This window comes from Heterodontus francisci, chromosome 14 (assembly GCF_036365525.1).
Source record: "Heterodontus francisci isolate sHetFra1 chromosome 14, sHetFra1.hap1, whole genome shotgun sequence".
NCBI classification, from domain to species: Eukaryota; Metazoa; Chordata; class Chondrichthyes; order Heterodontiformes; family Heterodontidae; genus Heterodontus; species Heterodontus francisci.
The window spans coordinates 80,482,883-80,503,583 of NC_090384.1; the positions used below are offsets into that span (position 1 = coordinate 80,482,883).

A 20,701-nucleotide genomic window follows, 5' to 3' on the forward strand; every position below is an offset into this window, starting at 1 on the left:
GTTTCATGCACAAGAACACCCAGATCCTTCTGCTCAGGTTCACTTCCTGCATGGCTGCCAGCACCTGCTCCAATCACAATGCATCTTCCCTTTAAAAGGTTTCCCTGCTCATAAGAGCATAAGAAATAGGAGCAGGAGTAGGCCATTTGGCCCCTCAAGCCTGCCCCGCCATTCAATAAGATCATGGCTGATCTTCCCCAGGCTAGCTTTAAGGATTGCAGGTTAGCTTTAAGTGGTACTAGCCGCTCACAAGACTGACAGCCTGCATTGAAGAAATAGGAGCTGGAGTAGATCATATGGCCCCTCAGATCTGCTCTGCCTTTCAATACAATCATGGCTGATCCTGGGCCTCAACTCCACTTTCCCACTTTCTCCCCATATCCCTTGATTCCCTTAGAGACCAAAAATCTGTTAAAAGCCTTAAGTACGTTCAACAATGGAGCATTCTCTACCCTCTGGGGCAGAGAATTCCAAAGATTCACAACTCTTTGAGTGAAGAAATTTCTACACATCTCAGTCCTAAACAATTGACCCCTTATCCTGTGATTGTGCCCCCATGTTCTAGATTCCCCAGCCAGGGGAAACAACCTTTCAGTGTCTACCCTATTAAGCCCCTTCAAAATCTTGCATGTTTCAATAAGATCATCTCTCATTCTTCTAAACTCCAGAGAATATAGACACAATTTACTCAGCCTCTCATCATAGGACAACCCTCTCATCCCAGGGACCAATCTAGTGAACCTTTGCTGTACCGCCTCCATTGCAAGTATACCCTTCTTTAAATATGGAGACCAAAACGGCGCACAGTACTCCAGGTGTGGTCTCACCAAAGCCCTGTACAATTGCAGCAAGACTTTCTTCTTCTTATACTCCAATCCCCTGGCAATAGAGGCCAACATGCCATTAGCCTTCCTAATTGTTTGCTGTATCTGCATGCTAACTTTCTATGTTCCTTGTACGAGTACACCCAAGTCCCTCCAAACATCAACACTTACAAGTTTCACACCTTTTAAACAATATTCTGCTTTTCTATTCTTACCACTAAAGTGAATAACCTCACACTTCCCCACAATATACTCCATCTGCCACCTTGTTGCCCACTCAATTAACCTGTATATATCCCTTTGCAGCCTCTTTGTGTCATCCTCACAGCTTACATTCCCACCTAGCTTTGACTTGTCAACAAATTAGATACATTATTCTTGGTCTCTGTATCTAAGTCATTAATGGAGATTGTGAATAGCTAAGGCCCCAGATCCAATCCTTGCGGCACTCCACTAGTCACAATCTGCCAACTTAAAAGTGCCCAGTTTATCCCTACGCTCTGATCCTGTCCGTTAACCAATCCTCTATCCATGCTAATATATTACCCCCAATTCATGAACGCTTATCTTGCACATTAACATTTTGTGTGGAATCTTATCAAATGCCTTTTGGAAATCCAAGCATACTACATCTACTGGTTCCCCTTTAACTACCCAACTAGTGACATCCTCAAAAACTCTAATAAATTTGTCAAATACAATTTCCCTTTCAAAAAACCATGTTGACTTTGTCTGATCATACTGTGATTTTTGAAGTGCATTAAGACCTCCTTAATAATAGATTCCAGCATTTTCCTGATGACTGATGTCAGGCTAACTGGCATGTGTTTCCCTGTTTTCATTCTCCCTCCTTTCTTGAATAGCAGTGTTACATTTGCTAACTTCTAATCTGTTGGGGCTGTTCTAGAATCTATGGAATTTTGGAAAATCATAGCCAGTGCATCCACTATCGCTGCAGCTACCTCTTTTAGAACCCTAGGATGGAGGCCATCAGGTCCTGGGGACATGACAGATTTTAGTCCCAGTTACGACCAGGTGAGAAAGGTGTCTAGGGGTCCCTTTCAGCCTTCACCTGGTCTTACTGTAACAGGATTTAATTTTAAACACACTGTGTTTTGAGCTCCCCCTTGTGAATCCTTGTTGACCGCTTTCCAATTATAAGGTAAAGAAATAAGCACAAACAGGCTTTCTTAGGTTTAAAAGTGAAATTTATTAAAACTTAAACTCTAATTCAGTTAATGCCTACGGATACACACCGCACCCCACGCCAGCATGCATACGCGATACGCACATGCAAATAGAGACAGAAAAGAGCAGAAGCAAAAATAAAGTGGAGAGGTTTGAGGCAATCTCTGAAGAGGGTGTTTTGTTACTGTGCATCAGGCTCGCTGTAGTCCTTGCTTGTAGGTAGATCTTGCTTTTCGTTGGAGCCCAGTATTCTTCTAAAACCTTGTTCACTGCAGGAGACTTTTCTCTCTTGGGGTTCCTGTGTCTTCAATGGATTCCAAAGCTGATGAGAATGAGATGACAGCAGACAGGAGAGAGGTGTTCTCAATCCAGGATCTTTCTGAGTTCAAATTCTCTGTGACCAATTTAAAACTCTCAGTTCAAAACTCTGCAACAGCCAGTTAGTCATGTGACTTAACTGGTCTGACCATGTCTTCTGTGTAATGGGGAGCAGGGACTGGTTCCTTTTTTCCAACACAGTTTGCTAGTATGCAAAAATGTCTTTCCAGCAAGGGGCCTGGCAATTCCTTGCGATAAGCCCTCTTTTCTTCCCAGCAACAATTTTAAGTTTAATGTCATGTGGCGACATTAATGTGCCTCATTCTTGGCAGGTGGGGGCCTGCATGACAGTCCCTTAAGTTTCTCCAATAATTTTTGTCTGCTGGTATTAATTACTTTAAGTTCCTCACTGTTATTAGCCCTTTGGGTACCCTCTATTTCTGGCATGTAACTTGTGTCTTCTACTGTGAAGACAGATACCATTCCCTCATTCTCCATGATAATTTCTCCAGTTTCTGCCTCGAAGGGACCAGCATTTGTTTTAGCCACTCTCCTCCTTTTTATATACTTGTAAAAGCTCTTACAATCTGTTTTTATATTCCTGGCCAGTTTACTCTCATTCTATTTTCCCCTTAACAACTTTTTGGTGGCCCTTTGCAGGTTTCTAAAACACTCCCAATCCTTAGGCATACTTTGCCACATTATAAGCCTCTTCTTTTAATCTAATGCTAAACTAACTTCCCTAGTAAGCCATGGATGGATCTTCCTTGCTGAGTTTTTTTTTGTTAAACAGAATGTATTTTGTTGAACATTTTGAATTGTTTCTTTAAATGTTTCCCACTGTTTATTTACCACCAAATCTTTCAGTCTATTTACACAATCAATTTTAGCCAGCTCTCCCCTCAGACCTATGTAATTGGCTAATTTGAAGTTTAAGATTCTTGTTTGGGAGTATTGCGTCCAGTTCTGGGTGCCGCGCTTTAGGAAGGTTATGAAGGTGTTAGAGAAGGTGCAGAAAAGGTTCATCAGAATGGTTCCAGGGATGAGAAAATTCAGTTATGAAGATAGATTGGAGAAGTTGGGACTGTTTTCCTTGGAGAAGAGAAGGCTGAGAGGAGATTTTCAAAATCATGAGGGGTCTGGACAGAGTAGATAGGGAGAAACTATTCCCACTCATGAAAGGATCGAGAACGAGAGGACACAATTTTAAAGTAATTGGTAAAAGAAGCAAAAGCGACTTGAGGAAAAACCGGCAAGTGGTTAAGGTCTGAAGTGCACTGCCTGAGAGTGTGGTGGAGACAGGTCAATTGAAGCATTCAGAAGGGAATTAGACAGTTATATGAAAAGGAAGATTGTATAGGGTTACAGGGAGAAGGCGGGGGAGTGGCACTAGATGAAATGCTCATGAGGCGAGATGGTGCAGACATGATGGGCCAAATGGCCTCTTTCTGCACTGTAACTGCACTGTATGCAATTCAACTGTATTGTGATCACTTTTTCCCAGCAGATCGCTTACTATGAGATTACTATTTAACCCTGCTTCACTGCACAATACTAGGTCTAAAATAGCTTAATCCCTAGTTGGTTCCACAACATATTGTTCCAGGAAACTGTCACAAAAGCATTCTACAAACTCATCTTCCAGACCACCTTTGCCAATTTGATTGGTTCAGTCTATATGAAGATTAAGGTCCTTCACAATGGCATGGCCTTTGTTACAAGCTCCAATTATTTCTTGCTTAACGATTGTCCAACAGTACAGCTACTGTTAGGGGGCCTATAAACCACTCCCAGCAATTTTGTATTCGTGCTGCTCCTGTCCCATTTATTCCATCGGTTCAAACTTTGCTGATAAGCCTGTTATGTGGGACTTTATCAAATGCCTTTTGGAAGTCCATGTACACCACATCAACCACATTACTCTCATCAACCCTCTCAGTTACCTCATCGAAAAACTCCAGCAAGTTAGTTAAACACAATTTGCCCTTAGCAAATCTGTGCTGGCTTTCCTTAATTAATTCACATTTGTCCAAATGACTATTAATTTTGTCCTGAATTGACATTTCTAAAAGCTATTCCACCACCAAGGTTAAAATGACTGGCCTGTAGTTGCTGGGCTTGCTCTTACACCCTTTTTGAATAAGGGTGTAACATTTGCAGTTCTCCAGTCCTCTGGAACCACACCTGTACCTAAGGATAATTGGAAGATTATGGCCAGTGCCTCCACAATTTCCACCCTTACTTCCCTCAGTATCCTTGGATGCATCTCATCTAGTCCTGGTGACTTACCAACTTTAAGTACAACCAGCCTAATACTTCTTTATCAATTTTTAGCTCCTTCAGTGTCTCAACTACTTCCTCAACTTGGGAGCATCTTCTTCCTTGGCAAAGACAGATGCAAAGTACTCATTTAGTACCTCAGCCATGTCCTCTGCCTCCATGCGTAAATCCCCTTTTAGGTCCCTAATCGACCCCACTCCTCCTTTTACCACACTTTTGCAATTTATGTGCCTATAGAAGACTTTTAGTATCCCTTTTATGTTAGCCACGAGTCTCTTCTCATATGCTCTCTTTGCTTCTCTTATTTGTTTTTTTCATTTCCCCTATGAACCTTATATATTCAGCCTGGTTCTCAATTCTATTATCCACCTGACATCTGTCATATGCACCCTTTAATAAAAAGGAAATAAACCAGAAAATGTTGGAAATGCACAACAGGTTAATGAATTAGGTGCCAACCTGTTGGCCTTGGAAACCCACAACCTCTTTGAAACATCTGGCTATGACAGTGTTGGTTGGAGTTGGAAATTGGGGTCAAACCCATTTTGCTGGGCCTGTACCTCATTGTAACAGTTACTACAGTTGTCTGGCATGTGAGGCAGGCACATCCTCTTTTCCCCTTTGAAACTGAGGTCAAAGACGCAGGAAGATGGGTTGATATTGCCTGCTGAAATTCCTGCCAGCCCTGGCAGTGACAGCAGGTATACAGTACTTTCAGGAAGGCAGAAGTGGAGTCCACCGGGTCCTTAAAGCCAAGCGTGCTTACAGCAGGTTGCAAAAAAAATGGCTGCTGTAAGGACAATAGCCATTCTGCAAAAGGGCCATTTAAAAAAAAACTCTTCCTTCTTCTGCCTGAACTTCTAGCGCAGCACCCCAGCAATTGGACAATACCATTACACCTACCTCGATGCTCCAGTTACACCATTATTGTGGGTGTCCAACTACTTAATTTAAATAGTCTGATCCCTGGAATTCTGACAGGGTCAGGTGTATAACTGTGGTGCAGAAAATGTCCTGCTCGGTGTGATTATAGCACCAGAGTGGGATTGCAGACTTTTGGTCCCAATGTCTGCACTCGAAATATTAACTTATCGTTTGCACTTGAAATGTTAACGTATCTTTTATCTTCCCCTCTCCTGAAGCTGGTAAGTCATAATTCAGTATGGATACAAAGAATATGCAATGATAGTTTTGCAATTTTCAGATGTTTGGGTAACTATTCTTTTGAGTTCAGCACCACTGATAAAACCCCATTACAAACCATGCATCCCCCTCGCCTCTGAGTGCTCCTATCTTTTCCCAGTATCTAGTTAACGCTAGTTTGGCACAGAGAACCCTGTATGTTAATTGAAATATTACATTTCCCACCCAGGAAATTGTCATCTCTTTGCAGAAGGCAGAGCTAAAAATGCCCTTTACTGAGACAAGAGATTTGGCAGACGCTAAGGGGGCACGTAGAGAAATGATGAGCAGACCTCATCGGGAAGCAGATCACTCTCAATGCCACCTTCAAATTTACGAATTGCAGGGAATATTGGGGAGACAGCAGGCAATTGTGTCTGCAGTAACCGTGGGGGGCACTGTCCCGGCCTCCTACAAGGATGGTGGTTGGAACATAGATTAGGGAGAGCTAGGAGTGGGAAAGTGAGAGTTATCAGATTGAGGAAAGAGGGACAACTTAAACAAGATGTTTTTAGCAAAATTTAAAGTGAGTAAAAGAAAGTTACTGTGTCTTTTATTCAAATGTGTGAATGTTGGAGGCTTCCACGAATGAATGTCCTTATCTGTGTTGTCATGGAACTATTTATTTTTTTCACTGTTTAAAACAGTGTGCCTTTAAGACTCTGTTAAAAACAGTGTACCTATTATACAGCAAGAGAAGTTTTAGATTTCTGAGAACAGAATGCCAGAGCTGCACCTATTACCTAGGCCACAGCAGGAGAGTGAGGAGGTCACATAGTATAATGTTTCAATTGGACTGTGTAAAAAACAGCTAAAACCAGTTTTGAGAGACACCAGCAAAGCATGCTTGCCTTGAAAGAAGAGAATTCTCTCAGCAGAAATTCTACAGTGAGCTGTGTTAATTGCCTAAGGAGAAAAAAATCAGTTTTGAAGAAAACATTCGTATTGCTGGAGGTAGCAAAATTCTTTTTTTTTAAAAAACTTCCAATCTAAGGTTTCTTTGCTTCAAAATTGAATCTCTCTTAACTGATTGTGTTTTCTGGAATTCGCAGTAAAGCTTTGAATGAAATCTACCAATTTTAAAATCCAAACATAGACCTGTCGTTATACCACATGTTGAAAGAACTGTTCCATGCCTACTGCAGCTGAAGTGCTTTAAAGACCTATCAAGAAAAGACTGTTTCATCAAATACATGTAGAGACTTTGAGTGGCATCTGATTATTTTTACACTAGGATACCTCACCCATCAGGAACGTAACCTACAAAGACTTATAACCCAGTTATTTATTTATTCTTAAGAAACAGCTCATTTTTAAAACATCATTTAAAAAAAAAGGTTCTCCGGGGGAAGTTCGGTTAAAATAAAGAGTTATAAGGCTATCTTAAGAGTATTTAAGATTTATTTTTTAATAAGTAATTAATTTGTTGTTGCCTAAAGATACCTGGTTTGGTCTGTTTTATTCTGGGGGTTACTGGAATGTTGAATTTGGCAGTTTTCCTGCTGGGTGGGGAAAGTTTAATAATATGCTGCGACCTATGGAGTGATGGGACTGAATTGACAGTACATTGCTCCCACCTCGGTCATAACAGTATAGCTTGTGTTCTGTAGAGCCAACAGTCATTAACCCTTTGTAGTCTGGCTTTAATGTTGAAAACATGAGTCTGTTACTTGTTCTATTTTCACACGTGTATATTTTTGTGGGAAACTTGAGTCATGTTTTGGTTGTGAGCTAGTTGAACCTGTGTGCTCCTTGGGCTCGGGACAGAGAATTTAACACAGATTTTTGGTACTTTGAATTCATAACCCATTACAGGAATCAATATTTCTACGTTGTTTGGAATTAAGAAATTGTGAATGTGATTGTTGAGTGTGTTTGTTTCAATTTGGGATTGTGCACCCAGAAATGGGATATAAAAGCTGAATTACATTTTAAATTAAAGATGCTGGTGTAATGTTTTATTTTTATTTTAAAAGTTGGTTTTGCAACTGCGAAAAGGCAATGAACAATTTTGTAAGAGATAAGCTTTAGCCTTGAAGGCCTGAAGATACCCGGCAGAAATCCAATTTGAAGTTTAAAATACTGCTTTGATTGGACCACAGTTTAAAATCTGCTATTGCTTTTTTGCAGTTTAAATTAAAGACATGTCTTACTGACTGTTTTTAAGTGGCAAATGTCAGGAATTGGATATTGGTTTAACAGAGAGAAAGGATAAACAAAGGAGATGTGGGAAATATTCTGTCTGTTCAAAATTTGTTTAAGAGGCTGGTGTTAAGTCCTTTGTTGTAAGGATGTTAAATAACTTTTTCTTTAATTTTTGGGTTTTATTACAGTCATTTGAAAAGACGCCTGAAGAAAGAACAAGAAAAATTATGTTATTTACCTTTTCTTTAAAAAAAGCATGTGCTATTCTGTTCTGTGTACCTAATAAGTATTGTAAGTTAATAAGTCTGAATTAAGTTTAAATTATTAAAGTTAACTGACCTGTTAAGTTGGGAAAACTGGAATTTAATTAGTGGCCACAATGAACTTCCAAGTAATCATGTCAAGTTTTGAGGGAGTCTTCAGTTCCGCATAGAAGGCTCGCTCATACAACATTGGCAGTTCTGGATTTTAAATGTTTCATGCTATGAATTTGAATTGGACTTTGAATCATCCTGGTTATATAAATAAAAATCCTTGGATTAGAAACCTCTTACAAAAGATGTTAATAAGTTTGGAATTAGAGTTTAATCTAAAATACTGTCTTTCCTGATGGAGATGTTTTCCTTTTGAAGTTGATAATGTTACTAATTATTTTTGTTGTTTTAAAACCTTAAGGATACCAAAAAGAATTGGGAATAGAACAGTTTAAAATGGCATTTTGTTCTTTTTCAATCGGGATTTTTTTTCAAAAAATTTACATAAAGTGACGCATCTAAGAATGTTTTGCTCTGCTCCCTTGGCGACAAGGAAAGAAATTAACCCCGCTGCAGCTGTTGTCTTTTCATTTAATTCACCACATTTTTGACATTGCTGAGAGTAAAATTTATATATTGGACATTATTAGATTTTAAATTTCTAAATTGACAGATATAATTGGACAAATTAACTCACTGGGCTATGGGACAGAGCCACATGGACTCTTTGTGGGGTTTTTTTTAAACAGGTGGCAATGGTTTCCAGGACCAAATGAGAACTAATGACACAGCAAGAGATCCAGCAGCTTTAAGAATTTAAGAACTTATCTGCAGACATCAAATGTCACAGCATAGTCACAATTTGAACTAAAGGCTTTGCCTTTTCAAAAACTTTTGTTATTTGCTATCTTCCGAGATAGTTGAGAAGGACAGATAGTTGCAAGCACTCTGTCCTTAATGTAAAACACCATGCAATACCACCAAGCCTGGGCATAAAATTGGAATCAATAAACAAAATTAAATTGATATGAGTGGTTATTTCAAGCACTCAAAGGGGAATTTATTTGAAATTTAAGGAGATAATTTTTAGAAAACTAAAAATAAACAGTCTAGGTGGTTTCTATGAATATAGAGAAATAAAGTTCTTTCGGGGAAAGATAAATGGAACATTAACAAAGCCTGTTACCCCAGCAATGCTGTTATTTGAATTTGGAATAATTTGAGATGTTGAAAATCCAGTGTAATTTACTTTTATGAAATTAAAATGTCTTCTAAGATAGAGAACAAACAAACAAAATATGGTAATGTCTGGAATCAAATGGGAATGTTTGATCTGTTTTAAAGATATTATGAATATTGAACTGTAAAGTTTCTCCAGGGCTCAAAATGAAATAGAATTATAATTAATGGAAATTGGCAACTAGATCTGTCAGATGCAAGATCTAATAAAGGAATTTTGGGGACAAACAAGGGTGAAATTAGAATTCAAGCCATTAAATTAATATAGTGTAGAATTTCCAAGAAGTCCAGAACTTTTCAGTGAAAGTCAGGAAAGTGTACATAAGACTGGTAATTTGATAGCTTTTTCTCTTGGAGATATCTGTATCCTTGCCTATGAGTTTTTTAAAAAAAGAGAGCTACATTTGATAGTCTGGCCACTACCCGAGTCGTCGGGACCATGCAGGGAGAGGTAAGCAAAGATCTCAGATTAGACCACCACCACCATCCCACCTTTTTGATTTTTTGATAAGATCGCCTGAGAGTCGAGAATGTGTGGCATGATATTGGGATACTGGTGTAAGTGTGCAGATGTGATTTGTTACATGTGAAGCAACTAACATGCAAAATGCATGGTGAAATGCACTGAAGAACGGGTCTCAGACATGCTCACCCACTTGACAAACAGTATGGCATGAAATAGTTAATGTAGCCAGTAGAGTGAGACAACATTTTAAATTATCAAGACATTGACACATAATCCATAGAAAAAAATGACTTTACAATAATCAGGATAAATTAATCATATTGGTAATGATCAGAGGGAGTAAAATTAAAGTTCAGAGAGATAGTTGAAGGGCTAGGAAAATAATACTTAGCAAGAACTATCCACAAGATGGATAGAGGTAAAGCGAGAGCTGAAGAATCTTAAGTCCATGCTCAATGGAAGTATTTTGATACTGTAGTGAATGTAATATGACACTTTTGTGACCAGTGTGATGGGGCCATGGATGTTGCTATCACGATTAGGCGGGTTAGTATCAAATGAAGGGGAATTATTGGGTATCAGTACAGCAGTCAGCACTGCAACCTGGAATAGAAAGGACCACCACCTCACAGAAACACTTTGTAAAAATGATGCACAACAATGATTGTATAATGCAGGAAATACAACGGCTAGGCGGCTACCAATGGTGGGAGACTGTATATAAAGTAGGCCAACACCCATGGCTCCAGACTCTGTCTATGTTTATGATACTAACCCAGGCCATAGTATTAATAGTAGGACTCTAAATGCTTTGTTATTTGAGGCGCCTTATGCAACAAGTGTGTTCAAGACACGAAACATAGAGCTCGTGGCTTTTCTTGCAAATAGTAAAATAATTAATGAGGGGTTGATAAGGATATCTCCCCCTCAACCAGGAGAATTGTAAGATTATTAGCTTACTAAACATTACTAACCAGCGTACTAATTGTTAAAATCCAGCTATTATAAACTAACAACTAACTTATCATAGACTGACATTTAGCTTTATTAGAACCCTTCGTTGTAGTATGGTTAAAGTGGAAAAACTCAGGAAATAGGGCACAGTATAGACAATATGTCAAGGCAGAAGGATTCTGGGAGATTGTCAAGTTTTAAAATGCTTACTTGCAGTACAAGGGTGAGACCTTGAGAGCAGACAGTGAAAACAGCATCTGTGTAGATTTGCCTTGTAATGAGATAAGGAATCTCGAAATGTAAAAGCATTGAGATAAAGTAGTCAACACAAAGGGGTACTACTTGCACAAATCTGAAAGGTTGGCAAGCATCACAAAACGATTCTTGGTTGGTTAAGAAAGGCATCCTTTAATACAAGACTAATTACTAATTGGGAAAGGGGAGGGTTAACTGGAAAGCTGCCAGGATAAAAGAAGTCCTGTCTTTGATACTGTATGGCAGAGAATTTTCAAACAACAACAAGAGACAAGAAAGAGAGACTGATAAGGAAAACTTGAAAACCAAAAGCTGCAAGAGAAAGAGTCGTGCGCCCTGCCGTCCAGTCTCTAATATGGGTAGTAACTGTGATAGACTGTTAATTACTGCCTGAGTTTGTGACTATGGCTTATCTGAAAACTTAACAAACTTGTCCCTACCTTTATCTCAATAAAGTTGATTCATAACAAGCCTTGTGCTGTTAAGTCTGTTCCCACCTTAGAAGGGGGTATAAAATCTTATCAAATCTTACAACAGACAATTAATTGCTTTACTTACAATAAAATGCATGACTGTTCCACAGTTAGGGCATAAATTTCCTACGCTATTTGGGACTTGAAAATAATAAAGACACAACATGTTTTCTTTCTAAACATGAGCTCATTCTCTCTAGCTTAAACTTTCAAAGTTAAGCTGCTTCAGCACAGATAGCCCACAGGCTGCCAATTTGACTGGGAGCTTCCTGGCCTTTAGAACGTGCAGACAAATATACATTTCAGAATTAATGCAGAGTAACTATTTCACCAATATTGATTGGTCACAACGAAAATCATCTTGATTGATGGCCTGAAGTGCTTATTACAGTTGTGACCATTTGAGGTAACTCAGTCCTAAGGTCTGTGCTGTTTAACATTGAGCTGCCATGACCTTTCCCCACCAACCAAGAAATATTGAGTCAAAAACAGAAAATGCTGCAAATACTCAGCAGGTAAAGCAGCATCTATGGAGAGAAAAACAAGAATTAACGTTTCAGATCGTGACCTTTCATCCAGGGTGACAGATTTAACGAAACCCTTATGTGCTGCAAGGCAGAAAGATAACAGTGTAACAAACTCAGGTCATGCAAACCAGACACAAATCTAACTTGCCACAGATAGCAGGGAAGAGGGTTTTGGCGTCATTTATGACAGGTGCACTTTACAACAGGTTTTACCATATATCGATTAGGAGTGGAAATAACAGCCAACTTTTCTCTCTCTCTCTCTCCTTAGATTAAGGATCTAGAGAGCCGGGTGAGATCAGTTAAAGAACCCCAAATCCTTACAGCTTTTAAAAGCTCCTAAACAACAGCTCAGCGCTCATCCTTTGCATCCAGCGCTGTGTCACCAGCCCCAATTAAACCAAAACCTGCTTCAGAACGCTGCGTCGATAGGGTACCTAAAGCAGAAGCTCGAATTCTGATTGGGGTATCTGAGATGTCAATCTTAGCAATCTCTTCCGGTGTGGGTGGCTGGTGGATTTGAATTTGACCAATGAGAAAGCTGCTTATGGATTTCGTTAGCGACCAATCGGGTGAAGCGTTGTTTGTGGGGTGCGCGACAGATAATTTCAAACGCGCTTCTGCGCTAACGGTTTAGTTAAACGGCAAAAGGTGTTTTTTGAAAGCGGTGCGAGGTGTCGGCGGTACTTCACAGGACGGTGGCAGCATAGGGTGAGCGATCGATCACCGTGCCAGGCCACAAACCGGATCGGTAAGGTGAAGCGATCGGGGTTTGGCTTTATACAAGTATTTATTATATAAATTAAAACGTCATGGAGAAAGGTGAACTCCATTTTCCCTCCTGTTGAAGCTGGTTTAACAGGCGGCGAACACAATGAAATTGGAGGCTGGGCCTTTTTCCGCAGCGACGAGCTGGACAACCCTGGAAGCTTGCGGCGACTATATTGTTTAACGCGGGTAGTGGTTTGATCTTTGCGCCGCTGTCTGTTGGAGTGTCTTTGGGCGGGGATGTTGAGAAGGAGGGGCCGGTGAGTAGTGCCGGGGGGCGGTGGCGGTGGTCTGCCGGCGGTGCTGAGGGGAGATTTATTTGTGTTTCCCTCTTACCAGCGGCGGGCGCCGCTTAAATCCCTGCAGATAATAATGGTTGAAGGGCCCCGGGGAGGGGGTGTGGGGTGGGGAGGATGGAGAGCGGGACTGTTCAGTTGGGTGTGTGAACCCCAGATCCCCAACCGCCTCCCTTTTATATGCCGATATTGGGGAGCTGCCGGCTGGGTGTGTGGGACCGGCTCTTCTGACGCCTTTGGGTGCTGCGTGCGACCGTCCGACCGTGGCGTCAGGTCATGGGAGGGAGGGAAGGGAAGCTGGAACAGCTTTCGTGCTGCTGTTGTGGGTGAGTTTAGAACCGGGCATTTCATTATATTGGCGATGCCGCTCACTGCTTTCCTGCTGTTTTTGGATGTCCCAATCGCGGCAGTTTCCGTTTCTCCTTTCGTAGGCTGCCTATTGTTTAAAGGACCAGGATCTGGGGAGTTGTACATTTGTTGTGTGCGTTACCAGGCCTGCTCCTAGGGTAGCAGCAGCACAGTCATACGGTTTCCATCGCTTATTGAAAAAATGATTAGTCTGCCCTTGATCGCTTAAAAATGTTTATATCGTTACCAGGTAATTCTCACCGCACCTTCGAGTGAGCGATGACTTGTCCCCTCCCTCCGCCCATTGGTAGTTCATATTTTATAGCCAGATAGGAATGTGACAAATGGGGATGTGTTTTAAATGCCTCCCGTACAGGTCTGACTGGGTAAATTGCAGCCGCTTTACATCTTATTTGCAGTCGGTTGATGTGAACTCGTTTTAATTTTGGATCATGCAGCTCTTTTAGTATATGGTTAAACAAGAGATGAGTGACATTTGAGCAGATTCTGCCATAAGCTTTCGTTTGACAACGTTTTAGTGAAATTCCTTAATTGTCTCGGTTTTAACAGATAAATGTTATTTAAGACTTTCAAGATCCTCTGAAATGTAGATTGAGCCTTGATGCTTAAGTGCTGTACTTAACTGACTAGAATTTTTTTTTTACAGCAGTTCGATTAATGGGCCAGATCTTGTGCTGAGTACTGAATGAATGAATGTTGTGGCCATTTGCTAGACTTGCATTTGCCTGTAAACTTCCTATGGGCTTTTGCATGGCATGTTTCTGTCAACCAAACATTCAAAAAGTGCATCCCCCTCTGCAGTTACATCTGGGGCATGTGTCTCCTTAACTAATCAGATTGAACAGTCGTTAAATGAGCAGCATAAATTCTGACAGACCTGCTGAGTGATTTCAGCATTTCTTGTTTTTATTTCAGATTTCCAGCATCCGCAGTATTTTGCTTTTATATTAGCATAAATTCTGAATTGGGAAGTGTAAGTTGGAATAAAACCAAAAAAGTGCTGGAAATACTCAGGGTGGCACAGTGGTTAGCACTGCAGCCTCACAGCTCCAGTGACCCGGGTTCGGTTCTGGGTACTGCCTGTGCGGAGTTTGCAAGTTCTCCCGGTGACAGCGTGGGTTTCCGCCGGGTGCTCCGGTTTCTTCCCACAGCCAAAGACTTGCAGGTTGGTAGGTAAATTGGCTATTGTAAATTGCCCCTGGTGTAGGTAGGTGATAGGGGAATTGAGGGGGTGGAGATGTGGTAGGGAATATGACCATGTGAGCCGCATGGAAGATGGCAGGATCCCCAAAGACACATTGTACAGCGAGCTCGCCACTGGTATCAGACCCACCGGCCGTCCATGTCTCCGTTATAAAGACGTCTGCAAACGCGACATGAAATCGTGTGACATTGATCACAAGTCGTGGGAGTCAGTTGCCAGCATTCGCCAGAGCTGGCGGGCAGCCATAAAGACAGGGCTAAATTGTGGCGAGTCGAAGAGACTTAGTAGTTGGCAGGAAAAAAGACAGAGGCGCAAGGGGAGAGCCAACTGTGCAACAGCCCCAACAAACAAATTTCTCTGCAGCACCTGTGGAAGAGCCTGTCACTCCAGAATTGGCCTTTATAGCCACTCCAGGCGCTGCTTCACAAACCACTGACCACCTCCAGGCGCGTATCCATTGTCTCTCGAGATAAGGAGGCCCAAAAGACAAAAGAGTATAAATGGGTGGTTGATGGTCGGCATAGACTCGGTGGGCCGAAGGGCCTGTTTCAGTGCTGTATTCAGAAACGTTAACTTTGCTTCTCTCTCCACAGGTGCTGCCAGACCTGCTGAGTATTTCTAGCACTTTTTTGGTTTTATTTCAGATTTCCAGCATCTGCAATATTTTGATTTTATTTTAGTGTAAGTTAGAATTTGAATTCCATGTCAAATTGGGTACAGAAAGCAAAATAGAGAAGGAAAGGAAGGATTGGATTGAGAGAGAGATGTTCGCCGAAAGGGAATTTTAGGGCTTTTAAGTGTTATCTTTCTGAAATTTAGCAGTTTTGCATTTAGCATTTTACTTAACCTTAACTTTTTTCACAGTGGTAAACAAGCTGACTGTTAGTGGCAGTTGCATAGTCAATTAGGTTGCTAGTCAGAATAGTAATTGTGTCAAGAAGGGCTGACTTAAGTTTTTGGAATTTTGCTAGTGTAAATACAGGAGGCTTTTGCTAACATGGTGTAAGTAACATGGAGTCCAATTCTACTGAGTATGAAACTCAAGGAATTTTGAGCGAGGGTTCCGGTATATGTTTTTTTTAAAAACAAAAGCTGTCAGAGGGAGCAGGAGACAGTGAGAGCAGAAGGTCTAGAGGCATTAATTAAAATTAACATTTAAGCAGGATACTGACTAGATTCTAAAAGAGGGAATAGTAATTTTTTTTATATATAGATCATCGATGGGCAGCTGAGACCTGTTTGCAATTCTTGTGCCGTGGGGGAATCCAAGTGTAGGAAGTGTTTCCAACTACTTGAGCTCGAGCTCAGGATTCCCGAGCTTGAGGGGCAGCTGGAGTCACTGTGGAGAATAAGGGAGGCTGACAGTTTCCTGGATCATTTGTTCCAGGAATTGGCCACCCCACAGGCAGTGTGTTCAGGATAGTAGCCATCTGGAAGAGTAAGAGGAGACAGGAAGTGCAGGAGTCTTTGGGGTATGTGCCACTCTCAAGCTAGTACTCAGTACTGGAGATTGCTGGGAGTGACAATGCTTTGAAGGAGTGCAGTCCAAGCAGTGGCATCAATGGCAAGTGACTGCACGGGAGGAAACAGCGAAGTGTAGAAATGTTCTCGTTATAGGAGATTCCAAAGTTAGGGGGATAGACAGGCATTTCTGTAAATTCCATCTTAAGTCCTGCACGGTGTGCTGTTTCCCTGGTGCCAGGGTGAAGGACGTCATGGAGAGGCTGCAGAATATTCTGCAGGGGGAACGGAGTGAGCCAGACGTTGTACATATTGGTACCAGTGACATGGGAAGTCCTACGGACTTTCAGGAGCTAGGGAGGAAGTTTAAAAAGTAGGATCTCGAAGCTAATAATCTCTAAGTTACTCCCAGTGCGAGGCACGAGTGAGAGTAGAAATAGGAAGATAGGGTGGATCAGTGTGTGGCTTGAGACATGGTGCAGGAGGGAGGGCTTCAGATTCTTGGTACATTAGGACTAGTTATGGGGCAGGAGGCATCTGTTCAAAAGGGATGGGTTGCACCTTAACTGGACTGGGACCCATCTCCTTGAGAGGTTCATCATTAGTATGATTGGAGAGGGTTTAAACTAAATTGGCAGGTGGATGGGAGCCAGCATTTAGTAGTAGGAAAGTGAAAAAGATGCATAAAGGAGTGAGTGTTGGATAGTACTAGAGAAGGATGTAGTACCATAATAGATAGGAACAAACTGACGAGGGCTATGGGAAATACAAGGACAGATTTAGAATGCATGAATGTAAACGCACAGTGTGTCGAATAAGGTTCATGAGCTACAAGCGCAAATAGCCATGTAGGAATATGATGCAGTGCCAATAACAGAAAATTGGCTTAAAAATGATGCAGACAGGGTGCTTAATATTCATGAATACAAAGATGCAGCAAAGGTAGGGGAGCAAAAGAGGGTGATGAGAGGGCAAGGACGGAATGTATTTGGTTAGAATTGAGAAGCAAAAAAGTGTCGCGCTACTGCGAATATGCTGCCAAATAATGCAAGAAATGGAGGAGCAAATGTGCAGGGAAATCAGACGTGCAAGAACTAAAGAGTGGCGATATTGCAAATGTTGATTGGGATAGTAAGAGTAAAGGGGAAGGAGAACTTCTTTGACTAGTATTTTCTTGGTCCGCCTAGGAACCTGTATAAGACACTAGTTTGGCCTCAGCTGGAGTATTGTATTCAGTTCTGGGTGCCGCACTTTAGGAAAGATGTGAAGGCATTGCAGAGAGTACAGAAAAGATTCATGAGAATGGTTCCATGGATGAGGAACTTGACAGATTGGAGAAGTTGTAACTCTTTGGAAAAAGAGAAGGATGAGAGGGGATTTGATGGAGGCATTCAAAATTGTGAGGGGTCTGGACAGAGTGGATAGGGAAAAACTATTCGTACTTATGTAAAGATTGAGAACAAGAGGGCACAGATTTGAAGTGATTGACAAAAGAAACAAAAGCGACATGAGGAAAAACTTCACACAGCGAGTGGTTAGGATCTGAAATGCACTGCCTGAGTATGGTGGAGGCAGGTTCAATCGAGGCATTCTAAAAGGAGTTAGACTGTTATTTGAAAAGGAAGAATGTGCAGGGTTACAGAGAGAAGGCAGGGGAATGGCGTTAGGTGAATTGCTCATTTGGAGTGCCATTGCAGACGTGATGGGCTGAATGGCGGCCTCCTGTGCTGTAATAATTCTGTGATTCTGAGGAAGGATGCATTAAAGACACAAATGCTGGAAAAACTCAGGTCTTGTAGCATCTGTGGTGGGGTGGGGGCGGAGGGATACAAAAACAGTGCTAATGTTTCAGGTTGATGACCCTTCATCAGAACTGGGAAAATTTAGAAATAGGCTTTGAGCAAGGGTCAGGTTGGAAAAAGAACAAAATGGAAGGTCTGTGATTGGGTGGAAGACAGAAGAGAATAAGGCTCAGTTTGTAGGACACTCTTCTGAGTCAAAAGTTTCTGGGTTCAAGTCCCAAATCTCAAGCCTGATGTGCCAGTGCAGTACTGAGGGAGGTGCTGTCTTTGGGTGAGATGTTAAACTGAGGCCCCATCTGCTTGTTCAGGTGGATGTAAAAGATCCATGACACTATTTCAAAGCAGAGTAGGGGAGTTATTTCTGGATCCTGTCCAATATTTATGCCTCAATCAACATCACAAAAACAGATTATCTGGTCATTATCACATTGCTGTTTGTGAGAGTTTGCTGTGCACATATTGGCTGGCTTGTTTCCTGCATTACAACAGTGACTACACTTCAGAGAGTACTTCATGGCTTTGAGATGTCTGGTGGTCGTGAAAGGTGCTATATAAATGCAAGTCTTTTTATAAATGACAGAAGAGTTAGTCATGGAGGGCCAAAGGGAGTGGTAATGGGGCAAGAAAGAAACAAAATATGTGCCTAGAGCAGGTACGCTGCTGTACAGGTCTGCTCAGGTTGGGGAAAAAGAACCCGACCCCGACTCGACCCGACCATCCCTTGACTTACCTTCCGACTCAGAACCTCCAGGAAGCTGCAGCGTGTGCGTGATGACATCATAGTGATGTCACTTGCTCACTGCGCAGACTGTTTCCACCCGGACTTTCAGCTCGGGTGTGTCCGGCCCGACCAGAGCCCAAAAGAGGGCCCCGACCTGAACCCGACACATGTCTGGTCCCGTTGGGTAGCAGGCCTTCATGCTGCTATCTGAAAGCATAAACAAGAGAAAAGCCATAAGATGCAAAAGAAAGGAAACAAAAAGGGGATGGAGATTATGGTCTGAAATTATTCAACTCAATGGAAAGTGCCTTATCGTAAGATGAGGTGCTGTTCCTCGAGCTTACATTGAGCTTCATTGGAACATTGCAGTAGGCCAAGAACAGAGCGGTCAGTGTGAGAGCAAGGTGGAGAGTTAAAATGACAGATGACTGGTAGCTCGGGTCATGCTTGTGGACTGAAAGGAGGTGTTGTGCAAAGCGGTCACCCAATGGAATGCTGAAAGGGGAGGGGGAGATGTGTTTAGTGTCACGCTATGATGGCGGAGGATTATCTGTTGAGGCTGGTGAGTGGGAGGTGAGGACGAGGGAACCCTATCCTTCCTCTGGGAGGGAGGGGAATGGATGAGAACAGAAGTGTAGTTAATGGAATGGACACAGTTAAGAACCCTGTCAATCATGGTGGGGGAAGTGGAGGTAGAAGTAGAGGAAGGAAAGAGCCTGAGATGATCCATGTGAAAGTGAGAGAAGGGTGAGAATTAGGAGCAAGGTTGAAATTTTCCACTTCAAGACGAGAACAGGAAGCTGCACTAATGCCTATTGCTGGTTGATGACTATCAACTAATATTCACTATAAGCCCACTGACTCCCACAGTTATCTTGACTACACTTCCTCACATCCTGTTTCCTGTAAGGACTCCATTCCATTTTCCCAGTTTCTTTATCTCTGTAACATTTGCTCTGATATCCAACCATTCATACCAGTGCTTCTGTTATGTCTTCCTTTTTCCTCGACTGGATTCAGAAGAAGGAATCTTCCTCCACCCAAGATCAAATGGCAGGTTGTTCAACCTTGCCTGTCTTAGAGTGAAGACCAAAGTATGGAAGGTCCTCATCAGGGATCTCCTCTTTGCTGACGATGCTACATTGACTTCCCACGCAGAGAGTGTCTGCAGAGACTCATCGACAGGATTGCGGCTGCCTGCAACGAATTTGGCCTAACCATCAGCCTCAAGAAAACGAACATCATGGGACAGAACATCAGAAATGCTCCATCCATCAATATCGGCGACCATGCTCTGGAAGTGGTTCAAGAGTTCACCTACCTAGGCTCAACTATCACCAGTAACCTGTCTCTCGATGCAAAAATCAACAAGCGCATGGGAAAGGCATCCGCTGCTATGTCCAGACTGGCCAAGAGGGTGTGGGAAAATGGTGCACTGACACTGAACACAAAAGTCTGACTGTTTCAAGCCTGTGTCCTCAGTACCTTGCTCTACGGCAGTGAGGCCTGGACAATGTATGTCAGCCAAGAGCGATGTCTCAACTCATTCCATCTTCGCTGCCTCCGGAGAATCCTTGGCATCATGTGGCAGGACTGTATCTCCAACACAGTAGTCCTCGAGGCGGCCAACATCCCCAGCATGTACACACTACTGAGCCAGCGGTGCTTGAGATGGCTTGGCCACGTGAGCCGCATGGAAGATGGATCCCCAAGGACGCATTGTACAGCGAGCTCGTCACTGGTATCAACCCACCGTCCGTCCATGTCTCTGCTTTAAAGACGTCTGCAAACGCGACATGAAGTCCTGTGACATTGACCACAAGTCGTGGGAGTCAGTTGCTGGCGATCACCAGAGCTGGCGGACCACCATAAAGGCGGGGCTAAAGAGTGGCGAGTCGAAGAGCCTTAGCAGTTGGCAGGGAAGAAGACAGAAGCGCAAGGAGAGAGCCAACTGTGTAACAGCCCGGACAGCCAG

General features: G+C 42.2%; 1 protein-coding gene across 3 annotated transcripts in view; it reads left to right on the plus strand.

Moving 5' to 3' along the window:
* The first annotated feature begins 12,699 nt into the window (after positions 1 to 12,699).
* ckap5 (cytoskeleton associated protein 5) overlaps positions 12,700 to 20,701 on the plus strand; it is a 198,148-nt gene continuing 190,146 nt past the window's right edge. For all 3 annotated transcript variants that reach the window (XM_068046465.1, XM_068046466.1, XM_068046467.1), the window contains exon 1: positions 12,700 to 12,856. The gene's annotated coding sequence lies outside the window, so the exon portion shown is untranslated. The remainder of the gene's footprint in view (positions 12,857 to 20,701) is intronic.